Source organism: Bactrocera dorsalis, chromosome 1, assembly GCF_023373825.1.
Source record: "Bactrocera dorsalis isolate Fly_Bdor chromosome 1, ASM2337382v1, whole genome shotgun sequence".
NCBI classification, from domain to species: Eukaryota; Metazoa; Arthropoda; class Insecta; order Diptera; family Tephritidae; genus Bactrocera; species Bactrocera dorsalis.
Window position 1 is genome coordinate 66344602 of NC_064303.1, and position 12355 is coordinate 66356956.

The 12355-nt window shown below is 34.7% G+C and overlaps 1 protein-coding gene and 2 pseudogenes across 1 annotated transcript in view; 1 reads left to right on the forward strand and 2 right to left on the reverse strand.

Annotated features, from left to right (window-relative positions):
* LOC125777851 (uncharacterized) overlaps positions 1 to 12355 on the forward strand; it is a 360812-nt gene that overhangs the window by 178647 nt on the left and 169810 nt on the right. The window lies entirely within an intron of this gene.
* On the reverse strand, positions 1515 to 1587 carry LOC125776003 (small nucleolar RNA U3; annotated as a pseudogene).
* LOC125775885 (small nucleolar RNA U3) lies at positions 1754 to 1956 on the reverse strand (annotated as a pseudogene).

Here is a 12355-nt window from a genome sequence, read left to right on the forward strand (position 1 = left end):
TTCAGTGAAATTTAGAAATATTTTTTCATAAATTGTGCCTATTTTGATATTGTTTTAGATGCAATTAATTGCATGATAAAAAATTTATCATACTTGCGAAATTTAATGTAATTTAGTAAATAGTATTGTAATATTTAATAGATCCAATTTAATATGTTGTTTGGAGTAGCGTAGTAGATGTAAATATTACTATAATTATAAATTATAAGTACAAATAAATGTAATACTAGTAATATAAATAATAAATTATAAATACTAATAAATGTTGTGATTTTATTTTGTACCTATATGGGTGATATAGGCTTATAGGGGAACCGAGCACCCAAAACTAACTTCGGTAACGCGCCTTTTGTATACCTCAGCGGTGGTGTGAAAATTACAAACTCCCAAAACATTTACTAAAAATTCCCTAACACATTTCTTCCATAGTGGCATCATTGGCAAATGTTATAAAAAATGTGGACTTTCACAGCGCTCTCTCGAATCAAAGAGTTCTTATCAATTTATCCATGGTATCTGCACATGCTCATATGAGTGTATGTATACGCATGTGCGCGTTCAGAAATTGAAATCATATTTTCATCACTAATCAATATACTTATTACATGTGCGCGCATTGACTTGCATGTTCATACATTCATATATAATAATATATGTACATTATTATTTGCATACATTGCCGAACAAATAATGCACAAGCATACATATGCGTACACATATGAATATGTCACCAACAAAAAATTGATCTTCACAAGTCAATATGGCAGCCAAATTGGCGAAGAACAAGTGTAGTAAATTTTACAACAAAAACGATTTCATTCATGAACGCAGGCGCAAATTCCGCAAGCGATCTCGCTTCATTCATAAAAACAGAGGCCGTAACATCTCCCCGAGCATGCCAACAAGTCGTCTTTTCGCGACGATGGCAAAAGCTAAAAATCATAAATTGCACAACTTTCTGGTGATTCTCGCAAAAATCTGCGTCGATATGTATTCACGATCATACGTATACATACATACATATTTACGCATGTTTGTAGGCGAAGCTGCTACAGCGGCAAGGGGTGACAATCGGCGGCCATTACTTTACTTATGCCATAGAAATTCTATTGCTACGAATATGGAAATGACAATGAAATAATGCAAATATGCATACTTCTAAAGGTCATTAATTTTTTTGAAGAAATGAAAGGAATAAATGGAAGTGTTTATGTGAGCACATTTAAGTTCATTTTATTATAGACGAAATTAATATAATTTTTGAAATAATAATTTATTTAAAATTATTTTTTATTTAATTTTATCACATAAAATTTTTACCATTTTTCGGAAAAAATGGTTCTTATAACCCAAAGTAATCACGCATATGTGACAATGGTTCATATAATACAATATGAGTATGCATATGTGACTCAGAGAATGCTTTTTAACATTCTCTGTGTGACTTTGTATATTTTGTATATTTTTCTCTTTATTTATTCTCAGTCATTTTACATATAAGTATATCTGCCATTTCGATTTGCACCTTCTCTATACTTTTAAGTTCTCTGGACTGACTACAGAAATGATCCTGAGAAGTACAGTCTTAACTTTTCAACGGCCAACGCAAAATATTTCAACCAAAAGTCACACAAAGAATTCGCAGAAATGAAACAGAAACGAAAGAAAAATAATGCGCAAGCATACATAAGCATACTGTACTTATTGACTGCATTATTTTTGTGTAAAACCTTGGAATTAATTCATTAAAATCACCAGTCAGAAGTCGTTTTATCCGTTGTAAGTGAGTGATTTACGAAGAAACATCATTTCTTATATGCCACAAGACAAAATTAGAAATGAAGTTCATAAACCTCACGATGTCAGATAAAACGATATACCTCGTCATCGCGGGTCGATTTCCAAAAAATGTAAATGAAAACTAACTACAGAAATGATCCTGTAAAGTATAGCCTTAATTTTTCAACGGCCAACGCAGAGTATTTCAACCAAAAGTTACACAAAATAGTTGAGAATTCGCAGAAATGAAAGACAAACGAAAGAAAAAGAAGTATAACTTCAATAATGCACAAGCATACAAACATACATATGCGCACACATGTGAATATGTCACCAACCAAAAATTGAAACATTGTTCTACAAAAACAACAACAGCATAAGCATGGCAACATTGTGTTGTTGGCAGAAAAGCCGAGCTGTGCCGAAAGAAACGCTCGCCGATTGTCACCGCTTCCCTTGCTACTAGAACATCTTCGCAGACAAGGTTGCGATAGATTCATATTGAGCAAGGTTGCGCAATCTGAATCTATCGCAACCTTTTCCGAACTCGTATAAGAAGTATAACTTCAAAAACAGTCGCTCACGATCTATTGGAAAATGCTACATTTACACTTTTGCATATGCAACGATGCATCGGATTCTGATTATCCTAATTATATTTCTTGAGTGTATGCGTAATGTGTGTTGCATTGTATCAATAGTAAGATTTTTCTTATCTTATTTAACATTTGTGAAATATATAAAAGGTTTAAATATAATGTTGTTGTCCGTCCTTTGGTAGCAACGAACATGTTCAATTTTGAACACATTGGTAGCGCTAAAAGTGAAAATTTAAGAAATAAATTAAATACCAAAGTTAGAAATTTCCGTGTTGTTTGTTACATTTAGGGGTTTCACATAGTCTCATAAAGTTATAAGCTATAACGATCCGAAAACATAGCTTTCAGAGTTGTATTTGCGTAAACGTATTTTAGTATGAATTCCAGAGATCTACCATTATTCCCTTTTTTAAGTTAGGGGTTAATAATTACAAAAAAGAGTTTTTGTGAATATAAATCAAAATTCAACATACACAAATATCCACAAAACACATTTACGCAAGGCACACATAGCGAGAGTATGCATAATGAGTTTCTTTTCATACGACCTGATACTGTGCTCATTCTTTCATGAGTCAATAATTCAATCACGTCGAAGTGAAATGATTCAAAGCACCAAGAAACACCAACAGTATTTTTGAATAACTTAAGTGACTTGAGTATTTTCAGTTCAGCTTTATTGTGTTTGCTGCTTTTTTAATTTCTATGTTGGTAATTTACCTCACTACTTATAATGTTTTCAAACAGTTTTATACGCAACAATGAAGATTTTTCGTATGACTTTAAAAGTTACTACTAAGAAACCAACAACTCGACTTTTTTAATTGTTTTTATTTGAAAATAACAAAATGAGATCATCCATGTTTTAAAACTAATCTAAGTTAACAAAATTCCTAAATCTTTATATTAAAACTATTACACTTGAAAAAAGGACTAAAAATACTCATTCAAATGTACATATGTATGGAAGCAAATAAGTTTTGTTAGAAAAATTTATAATTTTTTGTTGTAAACTGAATTAAGGAAAAGAATGCTGTCTACTGTCTTTGGCGCTATTCTGTTGCGCTTTTCTGTAATAATAAACGATAAATAACTCGCTCTGATGCTGCACTGCTAGCAGGAATGGCAAGAACTTTAAGTGCTAACTTGGGCAACCTCAGATATCGTTGCTTTTATTTTTCAACCACTGCATATACGTAACATCAAAATTTTCGAAAAATTCCACATTTTCTCTAAAGTTCATCTGACACATGTTTAACTTCTGTTAAAGAACTTCTTTCTATGTTCTATTCGTACATGTCAACAGATTTGGAAAGAAGAAACTTTCTTCGTAATATATAGAAAATTTTCCTGCTGATAAAGTCATGAAAGATTATGCTGTATTGCTCAATTGAAATATTCATTGATCTTTTGGTATAGATGAATCCGATAACCCATTCACATCTGCTATTTCAGGAGTGCAAAACATTTCAATTGCGTTTAACTTGCTTGGTTGGAGACGGAACGCTGGAGGATAAAAATAATAAGCCACTTTGTGCCACACATTCAAATATCTTTACTATCATTGAGTGCGGTCAACATCCAAGTGTGCTCCGTAATTGCGACAATTTGCAAATAAACTAATCTGTGGTAATTCGTGGGTGTGTGCGCCGTGCTAGGCATTGACGTTGTCAACACGTTACACATCGATTTCCTTGGATTAGTGGTAGAAATTAGTAAAAATCGTTCAAATAAAATCGCACTTTTAATCGAAGTTTTTTTTTAAACAATAATAAATCAAATAAACACTCAAATAATTAGTTTTCGTGGGGAAAAAAGTGCTCGTCAGCCTTTTACACGTTATTTCTGAGTATATGAAATCAGCTGTTCTGTTCTAACAATTTCCAATTGTAATCAGCGCTGCCATACTGGTCAAATAAAAACAAAAAACTTCCTGTTAAAGCTGCATTATCGACCAAACGACAGATTTCTAATACCTAGTAGAGAAATCATTAGAAAATAAAATTGGCTGAACCTATTCATGAGGTGACGCCGAGAAACAGTCTCAGCTCATTTAGAGTAAATAAAATAAGAGAATTAGAAGAAACTAACTCACTTATAAATGAGAGGCTGAGAACTTTGGAACCGATGTACAATCAGTTACATAAAGATTACATGGAATTAAAAAAAAAAAACGAAGAACTAAAATCTAGTAAAAGCAAGCATGTGAGTGTTGAAGCAAAACCTTCTAGTATGAATGTAGATCAAATATACGAGTACGAAACCGATGAAGATGAGCTAGCTAAAGAAACTGAGTGGATACTCGAAAAAAGCGCTCTTCAAAAAAATGCAAAGCTGATACTTTTCCAACGATTGTCAGCCCTTCGAAAAATAAAAATAAAGAGCAGACGGCCAACAATGATACTAGAACTCACCGCCCGCCTCTTATTATAATTAACGACGTAAAGGATTTTAATAAATTACGTTCTAATATTACAGATCTAATAAAGAACAACTTTTTAATAAAGCTTTTGAGCAATGGCGCCTACAAACGTAATGTCTTCGATCCAAACAATTATCGCACAATAACAAAATACTTATCTAATGAAAATATACCTTGGTTTAGGTACGAGAGTAAACATAATAGGCCAATAAAGGTAATGATACAAAATTTGCACCACTCATGCGATAATGCCGCAATCCATTTCAAATGATCTAAAATCTCAAGGTTTTAAGGTCATAAATGCAATTAACAAGCTTAAATGGAAGACTAAAGAACCGCTAGATATGTTTTTAGTAGTACTTATTTGATGCCACCGAAGACATTAAGAAAATTCACCAGATCAAAACCATTCTTAGTACCGTTGTCAAAGTTGAGCGTATTAAAGCATCTAAATTAATTCCACAGTGCAAAAACTGTCAAGGTCTTGGAGATACAAAAAACTTCTGTGGTAAGCCATCGAGGTGTGTGAAATGTGGAGGCAAACATCCCACTGTTGAATGCCGAAAAGCTGAAAAATACCCTGCTAAATGTTGCAACTGCGGCGATTCTCATCCTGCAAACTTCAGTGGTTGTGTCGTCTCAAAAGAACTGCAAAAACTTAGAGATAAAAATAATGGTAATTCAGTTGAGAAGGAATGCCAATACTCCGACGAACAAACCTGTTGTGAACACAGAAGAAGTAAAATCCCTTCCTTCCGATTCTAAAGTTTCATTTGCGCAAATAGCTAAACAAGGCCATACAAATACAATTTGAAAAAGTAGTCCGTTAAGTACTTTAATCAGCGGCTCAACGCTCTTGAGTACCATCTACAATTTATTGACGAACAGTAACTTTTTAAGAATTAATGATCTTTTCAAAAGTAAAAATGAATTAGAAGTTATTCTATATGACAGAAATATTGATAAATTATACTATATGTATGTCTATTATCTGAAACGCATTTTACGAACCAATCATTTTTTAAATTTAAAAATTATGAATTATATCACACACCACACCCGGCAAACTCAGCACGAGGAGGGAGCGCTATAATTATCAAAAGCCATATTGAACACTGCGAGGCAGATCCAATTAAGATGGATGAAATTCAATCTACAACAATTTCAGTTAAATTGCACAATCACCCATCATATCTTATGGCTCTGTATAGTCCACCTAGACATACTTAATATAAAAATAGAAACGTATATGAATTTATTGGAAAAATATGACGGAAGGTATATCATTGGTGGCGACTTTAACGCAAAACACACACATTGGGGAGCTCGTTTAACTAAAGGGTGATTTTTTAAGAGCTTGATAACTTTTTTTTTAAAAAAAAACGCATAAAATTTGCAAAATCTCATCGGTTCTTTATTTGAAACGTTAGATTGGTTCATGACATTTACTTTTTGAAGATAATTTCATTTAAATGTTGACCGCGGCTGCGTCTTAGGTGGTCCATTCGGAAAGTCCAATTTTGGGCAACTTTTTCGAGCATTTCGGCCGGAATAGCCCGAATTTCTTCGGAAATGTTGTCTTCCAAAGCTGGAATAGTTGCTGGCTTATTTCTGTAGACTTTAGACTTGACGTAGCCCCACAAAAAATAGTCTAAAGGCGTTAAATCGCATGATCTTGGTGGCCAACTTACGCGTCCATTTCTTGAGATGAATTGTTGTCCGAAGTTTTCCCTCAAAATGGCCATAGAATCGCGAGCTGTGTGGCATGTAGCGCCATCTTGTTGAAACCACATGTCAACCAAGTTCAGTTCTTCCATTTTTGGCAACAAAAAGTTTGTTAGCATCGAACGATAGCGATCGCCATTCACCGTAACGTTGCGTCCAACAGCATCTTTGAAAAAATACGGTCCAATGATTCCACCAGCGTACAAACCACACCAAACAGTGCATTTTTCGGGATGCATGGGCAGTTCTTGAACGGCTTCTGGTTGCTCTTCACCCCAAATGCGGCAATTTTGCTTATTTACGTAGCCATTCAACCAGAAATGAGCCTCATCGCTGAACAAAATTTGTCGATAAAAAAGCGGATTTTCTGCCAACTTTTCTAGGGCCCATTCACTGAAAATTCGACGTTGTGGCAGATCGTTCGGCTTCAGTTCTTGCACGAGCTGTATTTTATACGGTTTTACACCAAGATCTTTGCGTAAAATCTTCCATGTGGTCGAATAACACAAACCCAATTGCTGCGAACGGCGACGAATCGACATTTCACGGTCTTCAGCCACACTCTCAGAAACAGACGCAATATTCTCTTCTGTACGCACTGTACGCATTCGTGTGGTTGGTTTAATGTCCAATAAAGTAAACTGAGTGCGAAACTTGGTCACAATCGCATTAATTGTTTGCTCACTTGGTCGATTATGTAGACCATAAATCGGACGTAAAGCGCGAAACACATTTCGAACCGAACACTGATTTTGGTAATAAAATTCAATGATTTGCAAGCGTTGCTCGTTAGTAAGTCTATTCATGATGAAATGTCAAAGCATACTGAGCATCTTTCTCTTTGACACCATGTCTGAAATCCCACGTGATCTGTCAAATACTAATGCATGAAAATCCTAACCTCAAAAAAATCACCCGTTACAACCAAAAGTCGAGAACTTCTCAAAGCTATACAAGCAGTTGGATGCAATTTTGTTTCTACAAGAAAACCCACTTATTGGCCTACAGATAGACAGAAATTGCCAGACCTTCTGGACTTCTTTATAATCAATAAAATACCGAAACTCAATTTATGTATTAAAGATTGCTCAGACCTAAGCTCTGATCATTCTCCAGTGCTACTAACTCTGTATGAAAAGCCAATTATTTCGGCCGCCAAACCAACGTTATGTAATAAACACACTAATTAGTATAAATTTAAAAGTATATTGAATAAGGTCGACCCAAAGCTTGAGCACATATCGACTGGTATCGAGTTGGACTGTGAGGTTGAAGATTTCACAAAAATAATTCAAAAAAAAAGCTGAAAGAAATATTAATAAACAAATAAAACATGTAGCACCATTAAAACTAAACGAAACTGCATGGGCCAAAACGAATGAAAAGCCGACTCAAAAAAGCACCTGGGTACGATTTAATAACTGGAGAAATATTACGCAATTTACCAAAGAATTGTATAAAAAACTTGTAAACATTATAAATAGTGCTTTATGCCTAAGATACATCCCATCGCTTTGGAAAGTATCTGAAGTCATAATGATACCTAAGCCGGGTAAGCCAGTACAGGATGTTACATCATACGACCAATTTCGCTGCTGCCAGCCTTATTTAAAATCTTTGAGAATGTACTCATAAATAGGCTCAAACCAATAATCGCTCAGAAACACCTGATACCAACACATCAATTTGGCTTCCGTGACCACCATTCAACAATTGACCAGGTACACAGAATCGTTAATTTCGTTGAAAATACAATCGATAAAAAGAACGTTTGTACGGCGGCTTTTGACAAAGTTTGGCATACGGGTCTACTGCTCAAATTGAAATATATGCTACCCAAACAATTTTGTGAAATAATTGCTTCATACTTAAAAGACAGATACTTCCGCATTAAACAAGAGGATGCGTATTCAAACTTGCAACCGATAGAAGCCAGTGTTCCCCAGAGAAACGTGTTGGGGCCAATGCTTTATTTGCGTTTTACCAATGACCTCTCATCTGATTCTAGTTATATGACAGCGACATTTGCGGATGACACAGCTTTGTTAGCAGCTGGAGAGTCAACATCAGTATCTAGTCGACGAGTGCAGACTGTAGTCAACGCAATTACTAAGTGGGCATCTAAGTGGCGCATCAAATTAAACAACACCAAATCAATTCATGTCGATTTTACCTTGAAAAAGCCGGCATATTGTCCAATTTATATAAATAACAGTCCTATACCACACCATAACAGTGCTAAGTACCTATGTAGGTATCACCTTAGATGCTAAGCTACGCTGGAAAGAGCATGTCAAAAAAGGAGCGAGCTTGATATGAAATTTGGCAAACTTTACCACCTAGTTGGCAGGAAATTCAAGCTATCAATACAAAACAAATTGTTATTATATGATCAAGTCCTAAAGCCAGTTTGGGACTACGGAGCCCAACTATGGGGTTGCTCAAGTCAAAGCCAGCATTCAGCGATTTCAAAGTAAGGTACTAAGAACTTTGGTTAATGCTCCTTAGTACATTAAATTTGCTGACCTGCACCGTGATCTAGGCGTGAATTCAGTGGTAAATGAAATCTCCAAGTTAGCAAAGTCTCACGAACTTAGGTTTAGACAGCACGTTAATGAGGGAGACTCCAGGGTCATCGAAACTGCTGGACGAAAAATCAGGTTGAAAAGCAAGAAGCCTTCCGACATAGTAAGACAACAGTAGCAGCAAATGTATTTTTTAACATTTTGCTTTTAAGCAGTGTCGACCAAACTACCACACGCACAAAATTATACAAATGTTAGTTAAGAAGAACAAGAAGCGAAGCAAGCAGCGAAACAAAAAGTAAACAAAGCAGCTACACCGAAAATAAAGAGCAACTATAAACGACGCCTTTTTCTTTTGTTTACCCTTTTCTTCAGTATCAACTGCTTTGTAAATGTTCATTTTTTTTTAAATTCGCTATTTTGTTTTCTCTTTCGGAAATTTCAAGATTAGAAATATCTTTATGAGAATTTAAAAAATGCTTTTCTAAATTGAAAAGACGCTTACTCTTAAAGCACTCTTGCACAACATGCATTGCGCAAGATTATTTTCATTTTCATACATAAAAAATTGATCCATTTTTTTGCTCAGTGCAAGAACAAATTTTGCCGTAGCGAGTGTCTAATTTGCTGCGAAGCTTCGGGCATGTTGGTGTGAAAAAACGAAGACTAAAAATAGTAGGAGCTGGTCGAGGCTGCTTTTAAGCATCTCTCCTAATTATTTAGACCAGAATTATTGTTAGTATTTTATTTTTATATACTAGGTGCAATGTAAAATAATAAAAGAAATGTGGTGTCGTGGGACACCAGGTAGGAACGAAGTTCCTTCGGCTAATGTAGAATCCATACAATTTGCAAAAAAAAATTGTGCTTAATTTTATGTAGGTTGTCTTGATTTTTCTCTGAAATTTTGCTGATTAGTTTTTATTTAAATACAGATAAGTATTAAGAAAATTTAGTATTTTAAAAAATAATGAATTACGTAAAATAAAAAAAATTTAATTCAAATTATTAACTAAAATAACAAAATAATAGTCAAGTTTGGTAAAACCAAATGTGCATGCCTATAACTTTCCCAAGTAACTAAAAGAATTTCACATTTCCGAGTTCTCTACAATCGACTTGGAAGTTTTGGGTATAGGTGGTGTTTATACGCATTTCTTTGATTTATCCGAGGCTTACTTTCGCTGCAGTTTTTTGCCCCATTGATGGGTTTCTTTTTGCAAAGGTGTGTGTTATTAAACATATAATGTCTCCATATAGTCTAGGTCTTCGAAACCTCTACTTTGACCCCAGCTTATTCCTCCCGTTCCGCGTGTAGCCTTATCTATTACTATATCCAATAGGATGTAAAGGAATATTTTAGTCTAGAGTCAGAAATTTCAAGTAAAAAATGTAAATTAGTATTTTTAATATAATTTTTTTATTATTTTAACATTACAAAATCTGAAAATAGGTACCGGGGTCTAAATATATGTTTGTGTACTGGAAACTGAACGAATCAAGTGGAATTTAAAGTTGTGGGAAGTAGGCATGGTTGTTCTCCGATTTCGACCATTTTTACAATGTTACATAAGAATGTAAGAAGAATGCCACGTACTAAATTTTTTCGAAATCGGTCAGTCGGGTCCCGAGATACATATTTACAACAAAAAGTTGGCGGTGCCACACTCATCGTCTAATTTTCAAACCGGCTCCCATAAAGCTTTCTCATACCATCCTGGTGGTCTCTGGCGTATTTAGTTATTAATTTATCGTGCTTTTAGTAGAAATGATTTCATTCACTTTGGTCGGTAGAAGTTCTTATGAGATTTATACTCAGCAAATTGAGTTGTTGTAGCTTAAGTGGTTTAAAAGCTACATATGTACATTATTAGACGGCGGGGCCACGCCCACTTTTTCAAAAGGTTGTGCCCACAGGTGCCCTTAGCTACTGCCATTCCTTGTGCTTACAGCTTCATATCTTAATTGAGCGCTTAGTTATGGAACTTTATATATTTTCGGTAAGTGGCGGTTTGTGTTCGGACAAACAGACAGTCAACCGAAATTCAACTTTTCTCTTCATCCAGATCGTTTATATACATATGTATATATAACCCTACAGCTATCTTGCTTAGTTTTAGGTGATACGTATACGTATAACCGTTAGGTGAACAAAACTATAATACTCTGTAGTAACTGGTTGCAAGAGTATAAAAAGTACCAGCTGATAATGTGAGGTCACAAAAGATTGGGACGTGCCCATACTAACGATTTTAATACTCCCAACAATCTGAAACGACCACATTATAACTGTTCGGTGTTTTTTTTTTAATAATAAAAACTTAAATTTTGGGATATAGTTAGTTCTGGACCTAGACAAGTCCATAAAGAAGACTCTCTACTATCGTATAGGTGGTTTTATTCAATTAATGAGCTCTCTTTCTTACAAAGTACGTTAACCCACATCAGAGTAGACCGTCTTATTAAATCAATTAATTTTAAGGGGACCACTCTATTATCGAATGCATTCCAGATTATGAAGTGTATTGAACGCCTCTTGGAAGTCGATAAAAATGAGATAAAGAGGGAAGCGTCATCATTTCATTAATTTTTTCTATACCGGAAACAAAACGCTTTCTGGAGTCGTTGTGACAGGGGCCTAAGATCCTTGGTCTCAAACAAAGATACTTATACATAGCTTTTTGAGCTCGAAGAGCTTACGGTCTTTTTCTTACGGTTTTACTATCACCTTTTTTCAGTTGGGTCCCGCAGCAAAATCCCTATCTCCTCCAAGCCTGCCGTAAGGACCTTCGTTCCAATATGCATTGTTTTCAATTAATTATACTTTTTAAGAAAAACGAATTGAAAGAATATGGCCCAACTTAGTTTAGCCATGACCCGGTAATTTTCACACTGTCCTTTCGTGACCCACTTAATAATATTAAACTCAAGACGGTTACATGAGATTAAATAATACACGTTTATTAATAGTAAGAGAAATGTTTTATTAGTATTAAATTATAATATTTTGGTATCTTTGAGAAGTATGTAGCTGTTGCTTATTTTTAATTATAGAGTTCAAGTTTGCTGAAATTGCTGAAAGTTTTATTCTGAGTGGAACCCGATCTCAGAATAAAACTTCCAGTCTGTTTCGATATTTTTTTTTTAAGGTAAACTAGTGTTGAAAATCCAGCTTGACATTTGTAAGTGGTCACAAAAGGCATTAAAAAAATCATTGCTTGATGAGCTAGTATTGTGTATTCTTGACGACAAGATAACCAAAAATCAATCAATGGTCTTGTGTCAAATGTATCCTTGAGTGCTGT